The sequence below is a fragment of the Epinephelus lanceolatus genome, chromosome 4 (assembly GCF_041903045.1).
Source record: "Epinephelus lanceolatus isolate andai-2023 chromosome 4, ASM4190304v1, whole genome shotgun sequence".
In the NCBI taxonomy this organism is placed as follows: domain Eukaryota; kingdom Metazoa; phylum Chordata; class Actinopteri; order Perciformes; family Serranidae; genus Epinephelus; species Epinephelus lanceolatus.
In genome coordinates, this window is record NC_135737.1 from 39,938,615 (window position 1) to 39,962,175 (window position 23,561).

General features: G+C 42.6%; 1 protein-coding gene across 3 annotated transcripts in view; it reads left to right on the forward strand.

Moving 5' to 3' along the window:
• The window catches only part of lsamp (limbic system associated membrane protein), a 754,238-nt gene that overhangs the window by 94,378 nt on the left and 636,299 nt on the right, over positions 1-23,561 (forward strand). The window lies entirely within an intron of this gene.

Consider the following 23,561-nt stretch of genomic DNA (forward strand, 5'->3'; position numbering starts at 1 on the left):
AGCACACAGTCTCCTCTCAGCACAGTGGGAGAGTAGTGCACAGACATGTGGAGGCTCCACTGGTGGACTTACTTCAGCATGCTGGCCTCTCATCAGGTGTGTGTGTGTGTGCAGTTCAGTTGCACATAAGCTTGTGAATCCTTAAACATTGGTGTTTATACATCCATTCTGGTTCTACACCTACTTGAAACACCTTCATACCTTCACCCACGTCTCTTCTAACTGTGACCCATGATGTCTGCATCAGTCAGATCTGACCTATTGGATTCTCGTTGGCACTGCTCTTACGTTGGCAACGAGCCTGTAAGTGTGGAGTGTGTGTGAGGTGAACATGAGAGAGAGTGTGATACAGGTGGATGAAGGGAGACGGGAGAAGCAATGTGTGGTGAAGGAGAGATGATGGTAGTCAGAGAAAGAGAAGGATAAAGAATAATTCGTTTCCATGTCTTCTCTAATGTCTACTTTTGTAATGAAATGTCAGCAGTAAGTGATGACGCTCTCCAGACTGTAAGTACAGCGGCTCTAAAAGGAACTGTGAGTGTTTGGTAATGGAGTGGTGACAAAAGCAACACGGTGATCGATCAACTGCTCAGTTAGAATTCATGAGGAAATCGGTTTCCAGTGAGGAAACACTTTCAGGTCTTCAGGGTCAGTGCTGGAAACAGAAGTGAACCACTGCTCTTTTTGAACCGCTCATCTGACTGTGATGTCAGTCAGAGATTTGACGTCCCCCCTTTCATCTACCGACACATTACCCACATGATGGTACAAACATTGTGGTCATTTGGTTCATGAAGTTGCCTCGGCTGCTGTGGTTGTTTATGTTCGTGTGGCTATTGAAGCTGTTGTACATCAGTCTATAGATACTTATTCATTGTCCCGTATAATCGATCTTAAAGTGATTCTTCAATCATACTCAATTAAATATCAAAAACTCCATCCCTGTTGGCTTGTATGGTGGCTGTAAAATGTTTTCCTCTTCACTAACTCACTAACTTATCAGTTACAATAGATTCCAGTGGTGATGAGTTTTCATAGCTGAAGAAAAATACCAAAAATATCCAGAAAATTATGTTTAGCTACTTCTGTTGCATGATCAACTTATTGTCATCCATCCACACGGTCAGTTCCAACAGAAGTAGAAAGTTTAGCCGTATTTAAAGTTTGATCGTTTGACAGGAGGCTAGTTGCAGACTTGGTTTAATTTATATTGATGTTTAAATACCTTTTTTGTCATGAAAACTTGTCCTGGTGTCTATCCATCCATTTTCAACCGCTTGTCCAAAGCGGGGTCGCAGGGGCAGCAGGCTGAGCAAGGTATTCCAGACGTCCCTCTCTCCAGCAATGCTTTACAGCGCCTCCTGGGCGACCCCAAGGTGTTCCCAGGCCAGATGGGATATGTAATCCCTCCAGTGTGTTCTGGGTCTGCCCCGGGGCCTCCTACCAGTGGGACGTGCCCAGAACACCTCTAACAGAAAGCGCCTAGGAAGCATCCTGATCAGATGACTGAATCACCTCAACTGACCCCTTTCAATGCGAAGGAACTCTGAGCTCCCTCCGGATGTCCGAGCTCCTTCCCCTGTCTCTAAGGTTGAGCCCAGACACCCTTCTGAGGAAACTCATTTCGGCCACTTGTATCCACAGTCTCATGCTTTTGGTCACTACCCAGAGCTCATGACCATAGGAGAGGGTTGGGACGTAGATGGACCAAGAAATCGAAAGCTTTGCCTTCTGGCTCAGCTCCCTCTTTATCACGACAGTTCGGCACAGCGCCCACATCACTTCGGATTCTGTGCCACACCGCCGATCCATCTCACACTCCATTCTACCCTCACTCGTGAACAAGATCCCGAGGTACTTGAACACCCTCATTTGGGGCAGTAACTCACCCCCAACTCAGAATGGACAACCCATTGTTCTACGGCAGAGAACCATGGCCTCAGACTTGGAGGTGCTGTCCAATCCAATCCAATCTCAATGAGGTACATAAAATGCATAATACTCAGAGGGTTTTAGGGAAAAATATCCCTTTTAAAAACACAGAAACACTCCCGTTCTCTCATAGATGATTTATTTGGCATCCCATCACACAGCTGCACAAATTTCCACCTCCAACATGTAATTATTTGAATCAACAGCTCGGTCTGTGTTTGGAGAAACGTGTTGCATTCGGCAGAAGGGACGATTGGACACTGTTGAATGTTGGCACTGACAGTTTGGTCTGATTTTTGCTGTTTACTTATTCTTTTAACAGATGTCGACTCATTTGCACATTTTGATATTGTTCATCTTAAACTGTGCCTTTGTAGAGTCAACTGTTTAAACTTCTCAAGCTGCTGCAGTGTGCCAGTATGCTAAAATGCTAACGCGACATCCAACTTTAAGAGTCAGCTGCTGAGCAGGAGACTTTTTCTTAGAAGAAGCTTTCACATAGAATGCAATGCTGTTCAGCAGCTGATGCTTTTCACAGCTTCACACCAACACAGCAGCTCACCTCAAAAACCCGCAGAACAACACACACACAAATGGCACAAAGTGGACAAAGGGTTTGCATTAAGGTGTGCTTCACCTGGCTTCTCTTTATCTGTTTTTCTCACTCAGTACAAAATAATGTCTTTTTATGCTCATCTGCTGTTTAGCAGAGAGTGGATATAATAGAGTGGACTAAAAAATCCACAGTTCAGATTCCCATCAGCAGCTCTCACACTAAATCCTTTCTCAGTGAGTTGTTAAAATCTTTTCACTCCCCTCTAACTTTCCTCTCATTAGTTCACACATACAGTAAACCTCCCTCTGCATCTCACACTTCTCACCAGACTCACATTACTTTCTTTACTTTGTTTCGTCCTCCATCACCTCTGGTTTTATGGCTGTCATGACTTTAAGCCATTTCTCTCTCTTTGTTTTTATCTCTCCTGGAATAATTGTGTCAAAGCTGATTCTCTCGTAAGTCGGTCCGTCCTTCATCGTTCCTGTCATTTGATGGTTAATGGCCTCTTAATTTGCGAGGGCAAGGAGGGCGCACAATTCCTTGTCCCCCCAGTTGCTCATCTTTACTGTAGTGTCAGGTTTGCGTTTCCCTCTTGCTACTGGCTGCTCATTCCTGCTATCAGCTGTTTCCTGTTAGTCCACCGCCAGTGGGTCACTCGTGTGGCATCATCAACAGCTCCTCCCACAAGTCATCAACAGCCCCTCCCATGGCGGAAGGGCGTCTTGTTCTTTTTAAACCAAAAAGGTTCCGCCAATATGACTACCCTACGAGGCGGAAAATTGGGCACCTTGGATCAACTCGCCAATCCGGCTCAGTGTGTCTAAACGCTCGCAGTTTGGCGGCAAAACTGACCAACATTCGCAGAAAATCTGGCAGTGTAAAAGGGGCTACTGATTTTACCTTCTTATTGAAGCAGGTGATTAGTTCAGCTTCTTATTTTAGTGAGACCAGACATTTATCCTCTGCTGAACATCGGTTTTAATCACACAGGTAGATCACTGTTCACCTGCTCTGTCTCCCTCTAACAAGACCAGCTGCTCATTATTTTCACTGCTCTGTTTGGGTTCATTAATTCAACACCAAGTTGTGCAAATAAGTGAAAAATATACTGCCTTTGTGCTGCTTTGTTGTAATGTATGCACATTCCTATGTGCGGTTGTTTCTCTCAGTGAACCAGAAATAGTTTCAGTGTGTGATTATAAGTAAGATCTGCACGTATTTACACCATAGCAATAGGGAGTGATTGTGAGTGATTCTCAGTTGTGGTTATTTTTCCCATTCTTAAGTGAAAACAAATCCTCCTCTTTGTCCCCTGGCTGCAGGTTTAAACAGATCATTTGCTGTAAAATTTGTGCTTCAGTGATTCTGACATCTTTTGGTGATTCAGTCTCGGTGCGTTGGGAATCTGTGACAATAAAAACATGCAAAACAAGGATGTGTTTTCTTTGGCAGCAGAGGACTCCATGGTTGAGCCAGAGAAGATAACTTCATCCTTCATCAGAGCCGCAGAGTGTGTGCTCCACTTCCTCTGTCTCTGCTGGTGGTTTTTAGACAAACTGTTTGTGACTAATGAGTCTCAGGGTCTTCTGTTTTTCCCTCTTTCACTGGCATAAAGAAAGAAAAAAATAGTTTAATCACTGAAAAAGGAAGGTTAGCTTGCTCTTTTATGACTTATTCTTGTTTCTGTCCTCAGGAATGAAAGAAGTACTTCAAAAAAAAAAAGTAATTTGGTCTTGGCTTGGTTGCTGTTGCAGAAATTAGACTTGATCTGGTAGGCGGACTCATTGCATAAATGTGAATCACTCAGGAGATGTTCTCTGGGGTGTGGCCAAAACATTCAGCCTGGTGCTTTCTGTAATATCATCTGCCATAGTTCTCTGAGTCTCTTTGTGAGACTTCCTGGAAGAGTCATCATTCTAATCTGGACAGACTTGAAATTCTAATGTCACTTGTTTCCAGCTTACTGAAAAATGAGGGGTTAGTCAGCAGTGAGGTCTCTGTTTATGTTGCAGTGACATTTTACAATGTCCCGAAGCACTAATGGGATGGCTTAACTGCTGTAGAGTAAAGATGGACACACATATATCAAGTACAAGTTGTTTAGATGTGCTCGAGTGTCATTCTGAGGATGAGTCAATCTGAGAGTACATTAAAGGGTCACCCACGCCAAGAACGATAGCTGTTATGATACGGAAACGATGTGAGCGTTCACCCTGATTAATGATGATGTTCTGTAAACAGTAGCGCCAAGCTTGTGCTCTGTGGTCCTGTGAATTTGGATGGATTTGATTTGCTGTCAATCTTTTTTTTTTTTGTCATTCCCTATGAAAGTGTTCCAGTGATATACAGCTCTGGAAGAAATTAAGAGACCAAAGCAAAATTATCAGTTTCTCTTATTTTACTATTTGTAGGTATGTGTTTGAGTAAAATTAACATTTTTGTTTCATTCTATAAACTACTGACAACATTTGGGTAACTTTATGCCACTCCTGGCTAGGGAGGGTATCGTTAAGATTTTAACGGTACTACTACTCTTATCAATACTGCTTATCGATCCGGTATTTTAACGGTACTCTTATCAATACTTTTTGAGGAAGAAAAAAACAAATCAACAACATAAAGTGCTTTATTTTCTCAATTCTCCTTATGCAACAAAATAGTTTTTTAACATAACATTTTACTTTTTACAGCTTGAAATGTAAAATACATAAAATAATAGTGTTGTCAGGGTACCAAAATTGGGACCCACGGTACGATACCAGTGAAAGTATCACGGTTCTGAGTAGTATCACGATACCACAGCGAAAATGAGGCAGATGTGCCTTTTGTCATTTATAAAAAGATAAATCACTTTTCTATAATACATCAATGATATTTCAATGGAATACATTACTTATTGACTTATTCATACTTCAAAAACAGCATCAATGAGTGATTAACATAGGGGGGATCAAAATAAAATAAATAAATAAAATAAAAATCAACCAGCCACCCTCCTCCCCTGACAAGTAAAGAACAGTCCCTTCATAAGTAAAGAACAGTCCCTAAAGTGTGGTGAGGTTTGTGGGCCATTACCTGCCACACAGAGAGAAATGTGAACGGCTCATTTCTCCTCTGACACATCACATACCTGTGTGCCGCCTCGGCTCGGCTGTTCAGGTACTTCTGACAGTCATGACACCAAGAAGAGGACGTTATTGGAGCTGGACTTCTCCGTTGCCGGTAAGGTGTTATCTTGCACCGCGGAGCACTATGGCCGCCGTATTTGACAGGAATACATATTCCTGTCTGTGTCTGTGACCCCCGTTCAACCCACAACTGACAGGATTCTGCTGCTGGTTGAAATCTGTACTCGCACAGCGTGCTCCTGAATGATTTCTTTTACTTGCACAAAACTGTTTTTAGTCGCAAATGCAGTAAAATGCTCACACCGTAGAGCACTGTGGAAAACAAATCACTGTAGTGTATATAAACAAATCTAGCCTACAAGTAAAAATATTAGGTTTTCTAGGTATGTTAGGTATTCTAGGTATTTTATATGGTGATGTAACATTAATCACTATGGATATATAGACCAGAGGGGGGGAAATCCCACGCACCCAGCCCAGGCTCTAATTATGGTTATATTCATGTATTTAGAAGTATCTGAAAAATACACAAATAAAATCCCAAATCTGAAACCCTATTTAGTAAATAGGGTCGCAAAATAGCTAATGGTTATTAACTCGTGTTGGCTGCTACCATAATGTTACAAACCTGGACTGGACGTAAATGAACTAGCTGTGCTAGGACAGTCAAACCCTGTACGTCTGAATATGATGCACTTTTGCAAGGTGTTTTGACAAATTACTAGTATTGCCGCCCTTACACGCAAAACATTTGTCACACTTGTGACAACGCGCTGTGTTTGCATCAACTCTTGTAATGTAAAGCCACACTTTTGACCGTTTGGCTCTCTCTGCCATCGTTATCTATCTAAAGGTAGACTACGAGCTTGAGTTGGTGTATGCGTTGTCGTGTGTGTGTGTGTGTGTGTGTGTGTGTGTGTGTGTGTGTGTGTGTGTTTGTGTGTGTCACTGGAACAACAGCCCCGCCCCCCTGCTCTCCACTCACACACAGCAGGCAGCCAGGTTGAGTGAGACAGATCTCTCGTCTTCAGGGAGAATAGCGATAATTATGATACAATGACGGATAATTGACGGAGTTGGTGAGATAAATGTGCAAGATAACGTTTAACTAAAAACCCCGCTTCTGCTCCATACCGATAGCGGAACTGTTAAGGTCAGAGCTTATCAATACTGCGGTCCTGAAGAATGTAGCCCCGGGACTCATTCAATACCGGGGTTCGGTACCCATCCCTACTCCTGGCGCTGAAATTCAAGCAGCTCAGCTGTGTTTGATGGCTTGTGACTTTCAATCTTCCTCCTGATCACATTCCAGAGGTTTTCAATGGGGTTCAGGTCTGGAGATTGGGCTGGCCATGACTGCGTCTTGATCTGGTGGTTCTTCATCCACACCTTGACTGATCTAACTGTGTGGCATGGAGCATTGTCCTGCTGGCAAAATCCTCAGAGTTGGGGAACATTGTCAGAGTAGACGGAAACAAGTTTTCTTCCAGGATAACCTTGTACGTGGCTTGAGTCATGCGTCCTTCACAAAGACGAATCTGCCCGATTCCAGCCTTGTTGAAGCAACCCCAGCGAATTTCACAGTGGGCGCGAGACACTGTGGCTTGTAGGCCTCTCCAGGTCTCCGTCTAACCATCAGATGACCAGGTGTTGGGCAAAGCTTACTCCAGTCCTCTATGGTCCAATCCTCATGGTCGTATGCAAACCTCAGCCTGGCTCTTCTTCGCTTCTCATTGACGAAGGGCTTCTTTCTAGCTTTACACGACTTCAGCTCTGCCCCTAGGAGCCTGTTGTGAACCATTCTCGCCGTGCACCTCACCCTAGCTGCCATTTGCCATTCTTTTTGTAGGTTACTTGATGTCATCCTATGGTTGCTTAGTGACAACTCTGCCTGACGAAGGTTGTAATGACCGAAACGTAGCTGCCTTGTCCCATTAAATATTTTGCAAGTTTGGCAACAGTGTGTGGGAATCTTTTTTCTTTCTTGACCTGCTGAAGTTTTTTCCTACGCACCTGTTCAGGAGACTCTTCAAAGGTGTGCATTTTTTTTGCTTAGTGACATTCGAATGAGTTGATGGTCGTCCCATTCAGTGGAGAGTTTTTTTCGCCCTCTGCCGGTCTGTAGCTTTGTTGTCCCCAATGTCTGCTGCTTGACCTTGTTCTTATGAACCGCCGTCTTTGAAATTTTAAGGATGGAAGCAACCTGACGCCCACTGTATCCCTCTGCCAGTGAAGCCAGAATTGAACCCTCCTTTTCCTCATTCAGAACTTTTCTTTCCAACTCTTTTGGCATGGTCAGTAGCCATTTTTTGATTCCAATTACTTTTGAGGAACTACTAGCACTGTTTTTGCCATCCGGCTGGTTTTCCTTATTAAATAAGATTTGCTTCAGGTGATCACCTAATCAGTACCTCATTCAGTAGACTGAGGTGTGCTTGTGTTGGAATTCAACAGTCACTGGAATGGAATGGCTGTCACACATGTAGATATGCTAATTTAAGAAAAAATTTGTAGTGGTCGTCTCTTAATTTTCCAGAGCTGTAGTTTCACACTGTCATAGCTGTGGTGTGGACTTTGCCATTCCCGTGAGTCAGAACGATATTTAAAAAATATGTTTATTTATAGTCATTATTATAGTTATTGTTCTTGGTGGTGTTTGCTTTAAGCCTTTGTTGAATGCAATTATGTGTCTGCTCCGAATGCCTCCAGGTCTGTGTGGAGCAGCGAATGTGATAAATTTATACTGAGACTGAATGTTGTAGTTGATTTGGATGAGCAGCACATAATTGTAAAAAAATAATTTCTATATCATCAAGTGTATTTCCCTACCGATCGTTGGACACTGTTTTGTATCAGACCAGTGTGACTTCAGTTTCACTCAGATTGGAGTTTAATTTTCTTCCATCTTTATAAAAAAGAACTATGTTTTTCCTGCTCATTATGCTGCCTGCTCCAGGTGGATGTATAGACTGAATCACTGTGATGTAGAGCTAACAACAACAGTCACTTCTGAGGAGACAGCTGGCAGTTGATTATAATTGCGGAGTGATTTAAAATCCGCAAACTTGTTGATTTCTGTTGTCATTTTCAGACATAATTGTAATGTTTAAGATAATAAAGTTAAACACTGTGGTCTGGCCTAGCTGATGTTTATAATGTGCTTATCTTATGTTCTTTCCTGCTTCGCCATCATCTTTGATTAACCAAATCTACTGGCAGGGAACCTTAGAAATGTACAGCTGTGGAAAGGACTGGAGCAAATAACGTATTTTAACCACCAGAAAAAAAACAATATTAGTGTAAGTGTAAACTGTTAGGAGTGGGAATTGTGTGAGAACCCATGATGTGATATTATTAAGATACAATTTAACGTCCTCTGCCAGATTAAGCCTGTGGGTGAAACACTTCACATGGAGGTATCCCACTAACTGAACGGCAACACCCATGTTAAAAGCGTTGTCTGTTACATTCTTGTGCGTCTTTCATTTTTGAGGTCTGCAGTGTTTGCTACAGTGTCACTGAGTTCCAGTGTTTTAAGCATGTAACAAAAGCCTTTATTTTCAACAACGCATTTGTTGAAAACAGCATTTGCTCAGCTTGATTTTATGTACGTGACACCATGATTTCCTACCTAGAAGTTATTGGAAATAAACATTGTGATTTGGTCTATATTAGAGCTTTTTTAAAATCAGAATTGTGTATACATATAAAAGCAACTATGGACACACAATGTCAAGCAAACAGGAAACAGCCCAGTGCTGAAAGTGTTAACTTTCTGTAACACTGATCCTATAAATTACTGGATGTAGAGGTGAGAGTGTGTTATAGGATTATAGGATTAAAGCTTTTTGCTTGGTTTCAGTGTTCGCCCCTTAAATACATTGACACATCTGGTTTCTATTAATTCTTCATTCAAACAGGTAATCCTGTTGAAGAAAACACCTCTGATACTGTGTCATGCTGCTGGATTCTCATTTCAATCAGTTTCTCAGAATGAACATTCTGATCAGTGGATTAAAATGTTTACAGAGAGACCAGAGGACTGAAGGCAGCAGTATGTTTCCTGTCTGTTGAGCTGTTATTGAATATGTGGCACAGTAATAACTGGAGGTCTGGTTATTTATTGATGTCCAGCAGCTGATGAAGGAGCTGTGGAGTTGTGGTGGGATGAACACATTTAAATTAGTCACATGATTGTGAACAAGGCTGTGTGTGAATGTTGCTGCAAACTCAGCCGGACAATCTGCACTCATTTTGGTGATCAAACCATATTGTGGTAATTCTGCCTTTTTGCCTGCAGACATGTCAGGTTTGATTTAGTTTGGAGTTTACTGCAGCTGTGTGGGTCAGACAGAGGTTTTCCCTCAGCTCAGTCTGGATCTCCAGGATCAGAGTCAGTCCAGAGTTAGAGGACCTCCACTGGAACAACGACACACATGTTGGACCAGTCTCCGTGGAGACCTGAGTCGATTTACAGCCAATATATCAACAGAACTACAAGAGATGGCTCACACTGTACTTTGTGGATGGAGGAGGAAGGAAAAATGATTGAGTCAGGCTGTCTGTCATTGGAGAGGAGTGTTGGCTCATAGACTGTTACATAGGAGTTAAAAGCTGAGAGTGTGTGTGTGTGTGTGTGTGTGTGTGTCACTCTGTAGTGTGTATAAGTTGTGTGTGTTAAAGTGTATTTTTCAGACCTCCTACATCCAGTATGGGTGTCCTGTCAGCCCAGATTGATGCTGTCAAGCAGCTTAATGATGTCTGTCTGCTCAAACAGCAGCCTCCATGCTGAGAAACAGACAGCCAGATTAGCTGACACACACACACTTACACACACTTCTATATGGGATAGCAATGAGAGGACATGGGTTGATGCTTCAACCACTGCATCAAAGTGCTGGGAAATTTTCAGGGGGAAACTGCACCATTTTTACATTGTTTTACAAGAGATGACCACACATCAGCATAAATGTGTTGGGACACACATCAGTTTCACATGTAAACAGTGTTTATAGATTGAACCTCTGTAGTTAGGACACAGTCGTACAGTATTAAGGCAGTAAATACAGACTGGGGAGAGGAATGGTTGTGTGTTTACTCCTTCAGTCTGTTTACAGTTGGATCTCAATGAGCTCTCTGACTGAAGGCAGTGGATAAAGAGAGCTTTGTTACAATCTGTGTGTGGGAGTCAAAGTGTGTGTGCGGAGGTGTGTGTTTGATCGGTGTTTGATGTTTTACGATTGCTTTGCGCTACAGATTATTTAATTGCACACAACCTTTTGAGTTAGTCCACGTGTGTGTAGGTACGTTGTGTGTGTTTCCTCTGGAGCTCCTAAACTTGTGGGACATGTGTGTGTGTTGAAGTTGTTTTTGTGCCTTAAAAAACACCAGTGAAAGCATTGTGTTGTGCTCCTGTGTTTACTTGTATTGACGGCAGCCAGCTAGCTGAAGTTGAGACCACTGAAGACAATAGAGACGCTCTAATGATCACTGAGCAGCTGATTTAGCCTGCAGTGTTTCTTCTTTATTAATCTCCCTGTCCTCAGGAGATACTGTACATACTCATCTTCAGTAAATGAAAACCTTATTACTAGAAATAATATCACCTCATATGAAATGTTGTCGATAATCATGATATAGTGTCAACTATCAGTATGTTCTTCCTTTGTTTAATCTCACACAGGCTCCGCCCTTCACTGGACTTCTTTGGTAACACTCCTCTAATCACGACCCTGCACCGGCACACTGAGGAAAGCATAAATGTGGCTGGCCAATCAGGATGTACCTACCTGACACAGTATATAGGGAGGGGGATTCCCACATACGACATTCTTTTGCCTGTCAGCGACAGCGAGTAGCACACTGAGCAGCAGATAGTGTGTGAACTAACCGCCCTATTGATGCACCTCAGTTGCTTGCAGCTTCGAGGTGACCGCAGCGGGGCTTCTCTCAGACTAAATCCCTTCATTTGTTTCTCAAGAATATAAGGAGTTCGTTCACGTCGAGGGAAATATAGTTAGATGCTTTTTGTCCTCCACCTGCCTGGTTTGTGTGTTAGCATATTATGTTGAATGCACTGGCCCCCGTCAGAGGCCCTGAACAGCTGTTTGTGTGCTTTGGTGATGGTGTAGCTGGTAAGGCCTTATCAAAGAAACACCTTGCGAGGTGGCTTTGTGAGTGCATCTCCCAAGCCTACAGTCAGGCGGACAGGGATCCTCCTACTGTGGTATAAACACACTCCACATGGGGTGTGGTGAGTGTGGAGGACATATGTACGGCGGACTCGTGGCCTATGCCCTGCCCTTTCATAGGGTTCTATCTCTTGGACATGTGGGGCTTCTTTTCAGGGTCTGTGGCCGCAGGAACAACACAGAACTGGGGGAAAGGGTTGGGTTAATGTCAGCTGACTCCCCTCTGAGCATGATACACCAACATGTTTCTTTGTTCCTTGATGATCCCTGAAATATGGTGTGCAGGGTTTCTAGGTTTGTCTTCAACCCCTGCAAGGTTCGACCACTGCGCCACCCAGTTCGGTTGTTCACCACCTAGGCTGGCTGGGGCCTGTACTTCTCCACTGCGGGGGCCTAGGTTATAAAGAAGTTGATGGGCTACGGTTGATGTTATTTGGTTTGTACCAGACTTCGAAGCTCGAGCCCATTTTAGATAGGAGTTGTACAAATTTGCAGGAAAGCCCAATCAGTCTTTTTTCAGCATTGGCAGTATAAAAACAAAATCAGGGAGTGCGGCAAAAAAAAAACAACCTACTTTTGTTTATACAGAATGCGTCTTTTTCGGGGCAATGGGGGGTGTGAGCAAGTAACAAAACATGTAGCTCAGCGTGTGACGTAAACAGTGATGTGGGAGGGAAGCCGTAGCTGGTCAGTCCTTCAGCGATTCTCTGGTAAGTCGGCCCGTCCTTCACTGTCTCCGTCATCTGATGGTTAATGGCGTTTTCGTTTGCGAGGGCAAAGAGGGCATGCAATTCCATGTCTCCCCAGTTGCTCATATTTACTGTGTCTGTCAGGTTTGTGTTTCCCTCTTGCTACTAGCGGCTCGCTAATTCCTGCTATCAGCTGTTTCCTGTTTATCCACGACCAGTGGGTCGCACGTGCGGCGTCATCAACAGCTCCTCCCACAAGTCATCAACAGCCCCTCCCGTTGCGGAAGGCCGCCTCGGTCTGTTTAAACTAAAAGGGTTCGGCCAATATGTCTACCCTACGGGGCGGAAAATTGGGCACCTCGGATCAACTCGCCAATCTGGCTCTGTGTGTCTAAACGCTCGCAGCTTGCCGGCAAAATGGCCCAACATTCGCAGAAAATTTGGCAGTGTAAAAGGGGCTACTGATTTGAAACATCTTTACATTAGATTCACACAGCAGCTCAGCAGACACCAGCCACATGCGGTGCTGTCTCTACCCACAAAGAGAGTGGGGGTCTTTGTCTCAGCCCAAGTCAGCAGACGTGACTGTCTTTTAGACTAGTTGGCCAAAGGGTTTATCATAACAGATATTCTTGAACCATGGGTATGAATGAAAGACGGACAGAGTCAGACAGCAGACAGACACTCTATGTTGTCTTGTCTCTGACAAATTAGCAGCTGAAATACAACAGAGGAGCCTGAAGGCATCACCAGGCCTCTGTATCGCCTCGGGGAGGATTTTCTGAAAACCGGGGAATGACCTCTTCTTCAGACACCTGTGGTGCTGTGTTGTGTCAGAGTTTTACAATATGTTTTGTTCTTTTTAACATCCACATTTTCCAGCCATTTATTTTAAGTTCATATCAGCTGTATAATTTAAGCTGCCATCAATAATTACTGTTTTCTTCTCTTCAAGGTTCACGGTTTGTAATTTGGATGCATTCATCATGATTATCATTGTGCAGTGTTCTCATTGAAATTATTTATGAATGAATCAGTCTTTAATAATAATTACCACAGTTGGAGATCAGCACATTTATCCAATCGCATTTCCAGTGGAGTGAAAAACGAGCTCCATGTCTGCCTGTCTTAATTCTCTCTCTCTACCTGTAGATTAGTGTTATACAGAGGTGAAAGGTTTAATGCCTCTGATTCCTGCCAGGTAGAAGTCCCAGCCAGTATCGGAGGCTGCTAATGACTGTGTGGAGTCACTGGTAGTGATGTTTAGAGATAGTTAGAGCTCCTTATTCACCAAAAATGCTAAAATAAGATAAACTGGATTATTTTTTGTTTCCTTGATTTAGTTGGATGATTCTTTTTACTTGCAAGCAACAGTGAATGAGGATAGGAGCATGATATCATTATCCGTTAAAAGACTGTCAGTGATGAAGTGATTTCAGGAGATATTTTTACCTCCCCACTGAGGTCAGAAATGAGTGTGATTTGATGTGATGCATCAAAGAAATGTGATGATCTCAATCCGGCCACAGCTTCTCTGCACATCTCCTGCCACGCTCAGGATTTGATAAACAGACAGCGAGGAGACGATGTGAAGTTGAATCCAGCAGGGATGAGAAACACTCGAGTGATTTTCCCTTAATGGTCTCATTTGTCGAGACAGATTTTAGTACAGGATCTTTTTCTGCTTTTAGGAGAAAATGAGTTTGTCTCAGTTTCATTTCCTGTGTTTTTCACATCAGTGTTCGCAAGGACTCCTCTGAGAGTACAAACACATCTCACTGTCTCCGTAGCAGTAAATTTATGTTGTTGTTTTTTGCTCAGTGAATAAGACAGTGGATTAAAGGAGGGTCAAAAAAGCACAGCAGAGTCTATTTAATAGCTTATGTATAATACAGATCAGCAAAAACTGTTAGCTTCCTGTGTTGTTTCTGGAGGCACCTTAAAGACACGTTTCAGCAGAATGTAAAGTTCATTCATTTTCCGTAACTGCTTATCCTGTTAGGGCACACTGGGGGGCTGGAGCCCATCCCAGCTGACATTGGGTGAGAGGCAGGGTTCACCCTGGACAGGTCACCAGACTATCACAGAGCTGACACATAGAGACAGACAACCATTCACACTCACATTCACACCTACGGACAATTTAGAGTCACCAATTAACCTGCATGTCTTTGGACTGTGGGAGGAAGCTGGAGAAAAACCCATGCTGACATGGGGAGAACATGCAAACTCCACATAGAGGGGCTCCCCCAACCCCGGGTTTGAACCAGGAACCCTCTTGCTATGTGGCGACAATGCTAACCACTGCACCACTGTGAGCCAAAAATGTGAAGTGCAAACGGTAAAAGTATTGTGTGGCTGACAAACAGATACTGTAAGATAGATCTTTGTAGAAAACATTATTTGCAACCCGGTCTCGCTCTGGAGTCATCGAAAACCAGCGTTGACTTCCGGTGTTAGACAGCGACAAGAAAAGCTGTCCTTTCATATCAGCATGATATGCGGCCAGTTGCTGTTATTGTTTAACGGCACATGGAGATGTCAGGGTAAACACAGCAGGGCAACAATGAAAGTTAATATGGTAAAAGTCCAAGCTGGGCAGATGGGCCAGGTGATGGATGGGTCCAACAACTATCAACCAGCAACCCTGTTCTTTTATCCTAAACCCAACCACATGATTTTGTTGCCTAAACCCAACCATGTGGGTGTGTTGGCAGAATGTAACCACTAGGGGTCGGGGAAAAAATTGATACAGCATAATGTTGCAATATTTTTGTGAGGCAAGATTGAGTTTTTGATCATTTAACTTATTGACATTACAAATACAAATGAAACTTTTTAGGTAGCCCATTAGGAAAATATAATAAATTGCCTTTTCAGTCTGTTTGCTGAAAAGAAAAAAGGGCTCAAGTCAGATGAACAGACGACAGAACTTAATGTTATTAGATGAAACAGATGTTGACAGAGTTTTCTTTTGGGGACATCATTTACAGTTGAAAAAAGGTAATAAATCACACTATACTCTATCGTAATACTCAGCATATCGATTGCAAAAATACAGTTGCAATCAAAATTATTCAACCCCCATTGCATATTAGGCTTATTGGCAAAATGTATAATTTTTCAGCTGTTTGCAATAAACAAAGTAGACAAGAACAGTTGAAATAGTTTAATAAAACTAATATTACCATGGGTTTTATCCAAATTCAACACAAAATGCTACTTTTAATCACTACTGCAGTCTCAAAATTATTCAACCCCCTGTCTCAAGCACACCTGATGCAACTAATCACAATTATTCAACCCCCTGTTTCAATCACACCTGGTGCAACTAATCAAGGGCTTCATTAGTTCAGGTGTGCTTGAGACAGAACACATAAATACCTGGACTGGCTAGGGTTTTGTTGAGAGTGACATTTGATTGCATGTTAGAAATATGGCTAAGTCAAAAGAATTGTTCAAAAAGTTCAGAGAAGAAATCATTGCCTTGCACAAACAAGGAAAAGGATACAAAAAGATAGAAAAAGCTCTGAATGTTCCTAGAGATACAGCTGGAAGCATAGTTCGCAAGTTCAAAGTTAAAGGAACAGTGGCTACACTACCTGGACGTGGCAGAAAGAGGAAACTATCAGCGGCTGCCAGCAGATTCCTGAGGAGGCAAGTGGTCAAAAACCCTCGAGTGACTGCAAAACACCTGCAGCAAGACTTGGTGGCAGCAGGCACTGAGGTTTCAGTTTGTACAATAAGGCGCATACTAAACACCGAAGGGCTCCATGCCCGGACTCCAAGACGTACACCGCTACTGACCCAAAAGCACAAGAAAAGTCAGCTCCAATATGCTCAAAACCATATAAATAAGCCACAGAAGTTTTGGAATTCTGTTCTGTGGAGTGATGAAACAAAACTGGAACTTTTCGGGCCTAGGGAACAGCGGTATGTCTGGAGGAAGAAGAATGAAGCATATGCTGAAAAGAACACCCTGCCTACAGTGAACCATGGTGGTGGCTCAGTGATGCTCTGGGGCTGCTTTGCTGCCTCTGGCACTGGAAACCTGCACCGTGTGGAGGGCACGATGGATTCAGTCAAGTATCAGGAAATCTTAGGTAAAAACGTCATGTCGTCTGTGAGGAAGCTGAAGCTTGGGCGTCATTGGACCTTCCAACAGGATAATGATCCAAAGCATACCTCAAAGTCCACCAAGGCTTGATTTCAGAAGAAGAAATGGAAGATTCTAGAGTGGCTGTCACAGTCGCCTGACTTGAACCCCATAGAAAGGGGGGATTTGAAGAAGGCGGTTGCAAAATGCACACCCAAGAATATCATTGAACTGGAGGCCATCGCCCATGAGGAATGGGCTAAGATTCCTCATGAACGCTGTCTGAAGCTGGTGTCTGGCTATGCATCACGTTTGCAGCAGGTCATAACAGCAAAAGGGTGCTCTACTAAGTACTGAAGATGCTTGTCATGAAGGGGTTGAATAATTTTGAGACTGCAGTAGTCATTAAAAGTAGCATTTTGTGTTGAATTTGGATCAAAACCCTTGTAATATTGGTTTCATTGAACTACTTAAACAGTTCTTGTGTAATTTGTTTATTGCAAACAGCTGAGAAATTGTATATTTTGCCAATAAGCCTAATACGCAATGGGGGTTGAATAAATTTGATTGCAACTGTATATGTTTGTGACTTAAGTATTGTGATGATATCGTATAGCATATCTACTGGTGATTCCCACCCCAAGTAACCATGTGCATTTGTTGTTAAAGGAAAAAAAAAAAAACATCAATTTGTGGTGTTGTATCAACATAGCACTTTTATTTTGAAAGGGACTGCATGCAAACTTTACATTACCTGTGAAAACTGAAGTATATTTTGAAATCAGACAATGCATGTAACAGGCTGAATTTAACACGCCGTCCCAGAACGTCAACATCCAACGCACCCACGTTGCATGTCATATCTCGACGTGGAAAGTCCATGACCAAAAGTCAGTATGTGAAGGATGGAGTGAGAATGTGTTGTAATTTGAGGTGCGCTTTGAAGCAAAATAACACATAAAACCTCAAAGTGAAACCTTTATTTACCCCCTGTCTCCTCTGTCTCTGTCTTTCAGGTAGGACCAGCCTGTGGGTGTATGTGTGTGTGTATATTAGAGTGTGTGTGTGTGTGTGTGTGTGTGTGTGTGTGTGCGGTGATGAGGACAGCACCTCCTGACCTGTTGACCTGTACACTGGACTTCAAACGCGACAGTAAGACTCAACATCCAGCCACACACAGAACACGTCTCAGTATCACAGCCTTGTCAAAGACTGTTTTGTCTGTTGAGTCACATCACTGAGAACTGACCTCCGTCGTTTCTATCTGCAGTCCAGAGCTGAGTGAATGTGTCATATGCGGCTCTACTGTTGTCAGACTGCTTTGTGCTGCTCTGTGCTGGAGTTATATAATACATGCTGTGTTAACCCTTTGCTTTAATGTGCTAATATGAGTCTAAAACATGATCCAGTCCTACTTCCTGCTCTCCACTTCAGCCCAACACTTCACGTTGATACTTCTGACACAGTGTCTGCCTCTCCGGAGGTGATCTCACACCACAGAGACACAAAGATGGAGCCCTGAGGTTTAGATAGTCTCTATATGTTCCCACCATCACCGTCACATCTTCCTCCTAATGCAGTTCTGTGAGGAAGAGGCTTGAGAATTAGATTAGGGGTCCGCTGATTGCTCTCTAATCAGACAGTGATGGGAGACTGGTGTACAGTAATGGCACAGAGTCCCTCTCCTCTTCTTGGTGAGTCTCTGGGTCTGACGGAAGAAACTTGTTCTGCTGTCTCTTCAGTCTGAGATGAGATTGTTGTTGTGTCATGTTTCCTGTTGAGCTGCTTTGTCTGTGTCTGCAGTTTTGATGCTCCACAGCTCTGACACTCTGAGTGGGATTTGGGGACTTTTTAGTTCGACTGGAGGGTTGTTGGTCGTATGGATGGACGTGATGATGGCGTTCGTGGCCACAAGTCATGTGACGAACCCTCAAAGTAGCTCATCTGAGGCCACATTGCTTTCTCCAGGAGACAGTAAACATGGTGTTGGCCCAATGAGCCATCTGCCCTGTTATTATTACACCTGTATGTTATTGCAGTATGAAGCCAGTCTGGGCCTCACTTTTGTCTTGTTAATCTGAAGCAATAGCAACATCCCAAACTCATTTATATTTAATGAAACTGCAGTGTTGAATACAGTCATGTATTCTCCACGGAGCAGTCGTGTTTCACCACTGTAACTTAATAACAAGATATTTTGGCTTCATTGATTTTTAAGCTCTGTGCTTCTCCTGTCAGACATGACTGCTCTTATAATATTCAGATTATTAGTCACATCATATCATTTCTGTGACATTTATCCACTGCATGCTGTCATCAAACCCAATAACTAATGACAGTCAGTGCTGCTGCAGCCATGTCAACATTTATATATTTAAATATCTGATGTTTTACTTTAACTGCTTCTTTATTCTGACTCTAAAAATCTCTGCAGAAGAAAAGCTGGTTGAAGATGAAAATAGATGATTCTTTGATCCCTTTTATTTTTGCAGCTCACATCAAACAGGGAGTGTGTTTTTGAAGAGGAGCAAAGTGATGCTCTCTCCCCGTCTCTCTTGAATCACATCAGTGTTCTCACATGACTTTTAATGACTTCTGAAACATTAGATAAAGTTAATTAAAGGTAAATTAAGGTGCACCAACCTGCTGTGTTACAGTATTAGACTGCCAGAGTTCATCAACACAAACAAAACATTGAGATTTCATCATCGGTTTATTCTGATGTTTGTCAGCCGTGTGTGTGTGTGTGTGTGTGTGTGTGTGTGTGTGTGTGTGTGTGTGTGTGTGTGTGTGTGTGTATGTGTGTGTGTGTTTGTTTAGTCTCAGGATAGATGAGTACACAGCTCCCACAAGCAGATGTTTTCAGTCCATCCACGCCTCTACTGTTGATTTTTGCATTTTTTTACCTGCTGTAAACTGTAACTGGTTATGATTTCTCTGCGACACAGTCCTCCTCAGATTCTGGTTCATCAGTAATTATCTAGTGATGGCATCTCTCGCTGTGTGTGTTATAGGAGTGTGCCATATCAGGTCTTTCACAATAATACCAGTATCATTTTTAATATCATTTGAAAAATTCATATTGTGATACTCGCAATATTTTGACTTGTTGACATATTGACGTCATACTGTTACCCACGGCAACAAGAAGCATGGCTGAAAGCGAAATTATTACCGACTCCACGGTGGTTCCAAAAAGAGGAGAAGCTACAGTCGTGTCAAATAAACTGTGGCGTTGATTCTCGAATGTTTTATGAACAGCCCCGGACTTCTAAGACACTTAGCAAGTTACCACTCAGAGGGAACTCATTCAGCGGCTCCTCTGGCTGCAGCACAGTGTCTCTCCCTCTCCTCTCTCGCTGTGCTCACACAGGAGTCGGTGTCGTCAAGTGATTAAGGGGCCTGTACACATGCCGCGCCTTTAACTGCATGGAAAACGCGAGGTCGGCGCTGGGTGCTACTTTGGTGCCTTTTTTTGAGCCAGCAGCAGGTCGTGTCTGCAGTTACTAAGAAACCTCAACAAGCACCATATTTGTGATATTGGGCTTTATAAATAAAATTGAATTGAATTGAATATCAAAGCCTATATACCTGAAGTCCTGAATGCAGAGCTGATCTTCTTCCAGACGCTGTTTATGAGAATGTAGGCCTATCATCCTATACCTATTGGACAGATGAAATCTCCGGCAGCCCTGCACCAAAATGATCAACTTTTCCATATTTGCCACAGACTGATATTTATGGAAGAAAGCAAAGATATCTGTTGGCTGCGATTGGTTGTCACATGACATGGTGCTGCATTCCAAAAGTAGAACTCGATCTATCTCGGGGCCCTGAAAAGTATGCGCATGGGAATGTATTTGAGCACGCCTGCCTGAATTTGAGGGTGCAAAAAACGTGCCACTTATTTTGTTGCAATGTATATATACAGTGCCCTCCAAAAGTATTGGAACAGTGAGGCCAATTCCTTTATTTTTGTTGTAGACTGAAAATATTTGGGTTTGACATCAAAAGATGAATATGGGACAAGAGATCAACATTTCAGCTTTTATTTCCAGGTATTTACATCTGGATCTGATACACAACTTAGAAGATAGCATTATTTGTAATGGAACACAAAATTTTTAGGTGAGCAAAAGTATTGGAACATATAAACTTAAAATAGATTAAAGTGAATGAGACTTAATATTTAGGTGCAAATCATTTGCTTTCAATAACTGCATCAAGCCTGTGACCCATTGACATCACCAAACTTTTGCATTCTTCTTTTGTGATGCTTTTCCAGGCTTTCACCGCAGCCTCTTTCAGTTGTTGTTTGTTTTGGGGGGTTACTCCCTTCAGTCTCCTCTTCAGCAGGTAAAATGCATGCTCTATTGGGTTTAAGTCTGGAGACTGACTTGGCCAGTCTAAAACCTTCCACTTCTTGCCCCTGATGAACTCCTTTGTTGTTTTGGCAGTGTGTTTTGGGTCGTTATCTTGCTGCATGATGAAGGATCTCCCAATCAGTTTGGTTGCATCTTTCTTTAAATTAGCAGACAAAATGTTTCACCTTTTGTTTGAACCCACCCATTTTTCATGAGAGCAAAAGTATTGGAACATGTGACTGACAGGTTTGTTTTGTTGCCCAGGTGTCTCCCAATTACATTGATTATTCAAACAATAAATAGCACTGAATGTCTGACCTCAGTTTCAGATTGGGTACGATAGGTTTTGCCTGTGCAGACTGCATTTAGAGGTGGAACCAACATGAAAACCAGAGAGCTGTCCATGGGTGAAAAAGAAGCAATTGTGAATCTGAGAGAAGATGGACAATCAATCAGAGCCATTGCACAAACATTGGCCATAGCCAGTACAACCATTTGGAATGTCCTGAAGAAGAAAGAAACCACTGGTGTACTAAGCAACAGGTAGACCAAGGAAAACATCAGCAGTTGATGACAGAAACATTGTGAGAGCTGTAAAGAAAGACCCTAAAACAACTGTTAGTGACATCAGCAACAACCTCCAGAGGGCAGGAGTGAAGGTATCACAATCTACTGTTCGCAGAAGACTTCATGAACAAAAGTACAGAGGCTACACCAGATGATGCAAACCACTCATTAGCAAGAAGAATATGAAGGCCAGGCTGGAATTTGTCAAAAGGTACAGAGATGAGCCTCAAAAATTCTGGGAAAAAGTTTTATGGACTGATGAGACAAAGATTAACTTTTTCCAAAGTGATGGAAAGGCGAAAGTTTGGAGAAAGAAAGGATCTGCTCATGATCCCAAACATACAAGCTCATCTGTGAAACACGGTGGAGGTAATGTCATGGCTTGGGCTTGCATGGCTTCTTCTGGGACGGGCTCTTTCATCTTCATTGATGATGTAACACATGATGGCAGCAGCAAAATGAACTCAGAAGTCTACAGAAACATTTTGTCTGCTAATTTAAAGAAAGATGCAACCAAACTGATTGGGAGATCCTTCATCATGCAGCAAGATAACGACCCAAAACACACTGCCAAAACAACAAAGGAGTTCATCAGGGGCAAGAAGTGGAAGGTTTTAGACTGGCCAAGTCAGTCTCCAGACTTAAACCTAATAGAGTATGCATTTTACCTGCTGAAGAGGAGACTGAAGGGAGTAACCCCCCAAAACAAACAACAACTGAAAGAGGCTGCGGTGAAAGCCTGGAAAAGCATCACAAAAGAAGAATGCAAAAGTTTGGTGATGTCAATCAACAGGCTTGATGCAGTTATTGAAAGCAAATGATTTGCACCTAAATATTAAGTCTCATTCACTTTAATCTATTTTAAGTTTATATGTTCCAATACTTTTGCTCACCTAAAAATTTTGTGTTCCATTACAAATAATGCTATCTTCTAAGTTGTGTATCAGATCCAGATGTAAATACCTGGAAATAAAAGCTGAAATGTTGATCTCTTGTCCCATATTCATCTTTTGATGTCAAACCCAAATGTTTTCAGTCTACAACAAAAGTAAACGGATTGGACTCACTGTTCCAATACTTTTGGAGGGCACTGTATATTTGTTTACTGATTTGTCATGTTGTCAAGAATATCATTATCACAAAAATACCCTGATATATCGTGATATTGTTTTAGGGCCATATCGCCCAACCCGAGTGTGTTATGTGTCTCATATCTCAGAGATATGTGTGTGCTTTGTTCTGTATAGTCTCATTTATGGTGTACTGTTTTCTGGATCAAAGCGCGACACTGACAACTGTCAGCAGTGACACATTGATCTCAGTTTATCTAATGTGTTATGAGAATCATCAGTGTAATATTAGAGCAAAGTCAATGGCGGTCAAAGCAGCTATTTGCTAACATGATGTATCACTGCTAACTCCAGTGATGTTGTTGTTTCACAGTAATGGATTCACTGTGTCACATCATGAACAGAGCCACTTCTCAATATCAGCTGAATGACGACCATGTTTCTGCTGTTCACTGTGACTGTGGATCATTAGGTGGTACGGTCCATGGGTAGTGGCACGTTCAAGTGCAGCTCAGTAGATTGATGTAGTGTCTTCTTAGACAGGTCTTTGTACGAGCTGTCAGTCCACAACCTGACTTTCATCTGTCCGTTTCTGCAGCCTCCACGCTGTCAGTCCTCTCACACACACTTTCATTCATGAGGGGATTCAGCTGTCTAACACATGGTAAATGAGTGACAGTTAGGAAACATCCTGTAATAATAATATTAGCAGTCAGTCCACGGCCTGACACTCACCTGCTCACTTCTACACTCTGCAGCCTCTCTCTGCTCTTCATCTTTAAATCTGCAACAAGAAAACCATCACAAACACACACACAGAGTCGGGTCAGCGCACACACACATTTCACTTCACACCCTCTCACTTGGGCTTTAGCTGTGGGAATACAGCAGCTTAATTAGCATAATAAATTGATAACACACACTCCTCCAGCCTGTACAGCCTCACAGCTCCAAAGCTCCGACCA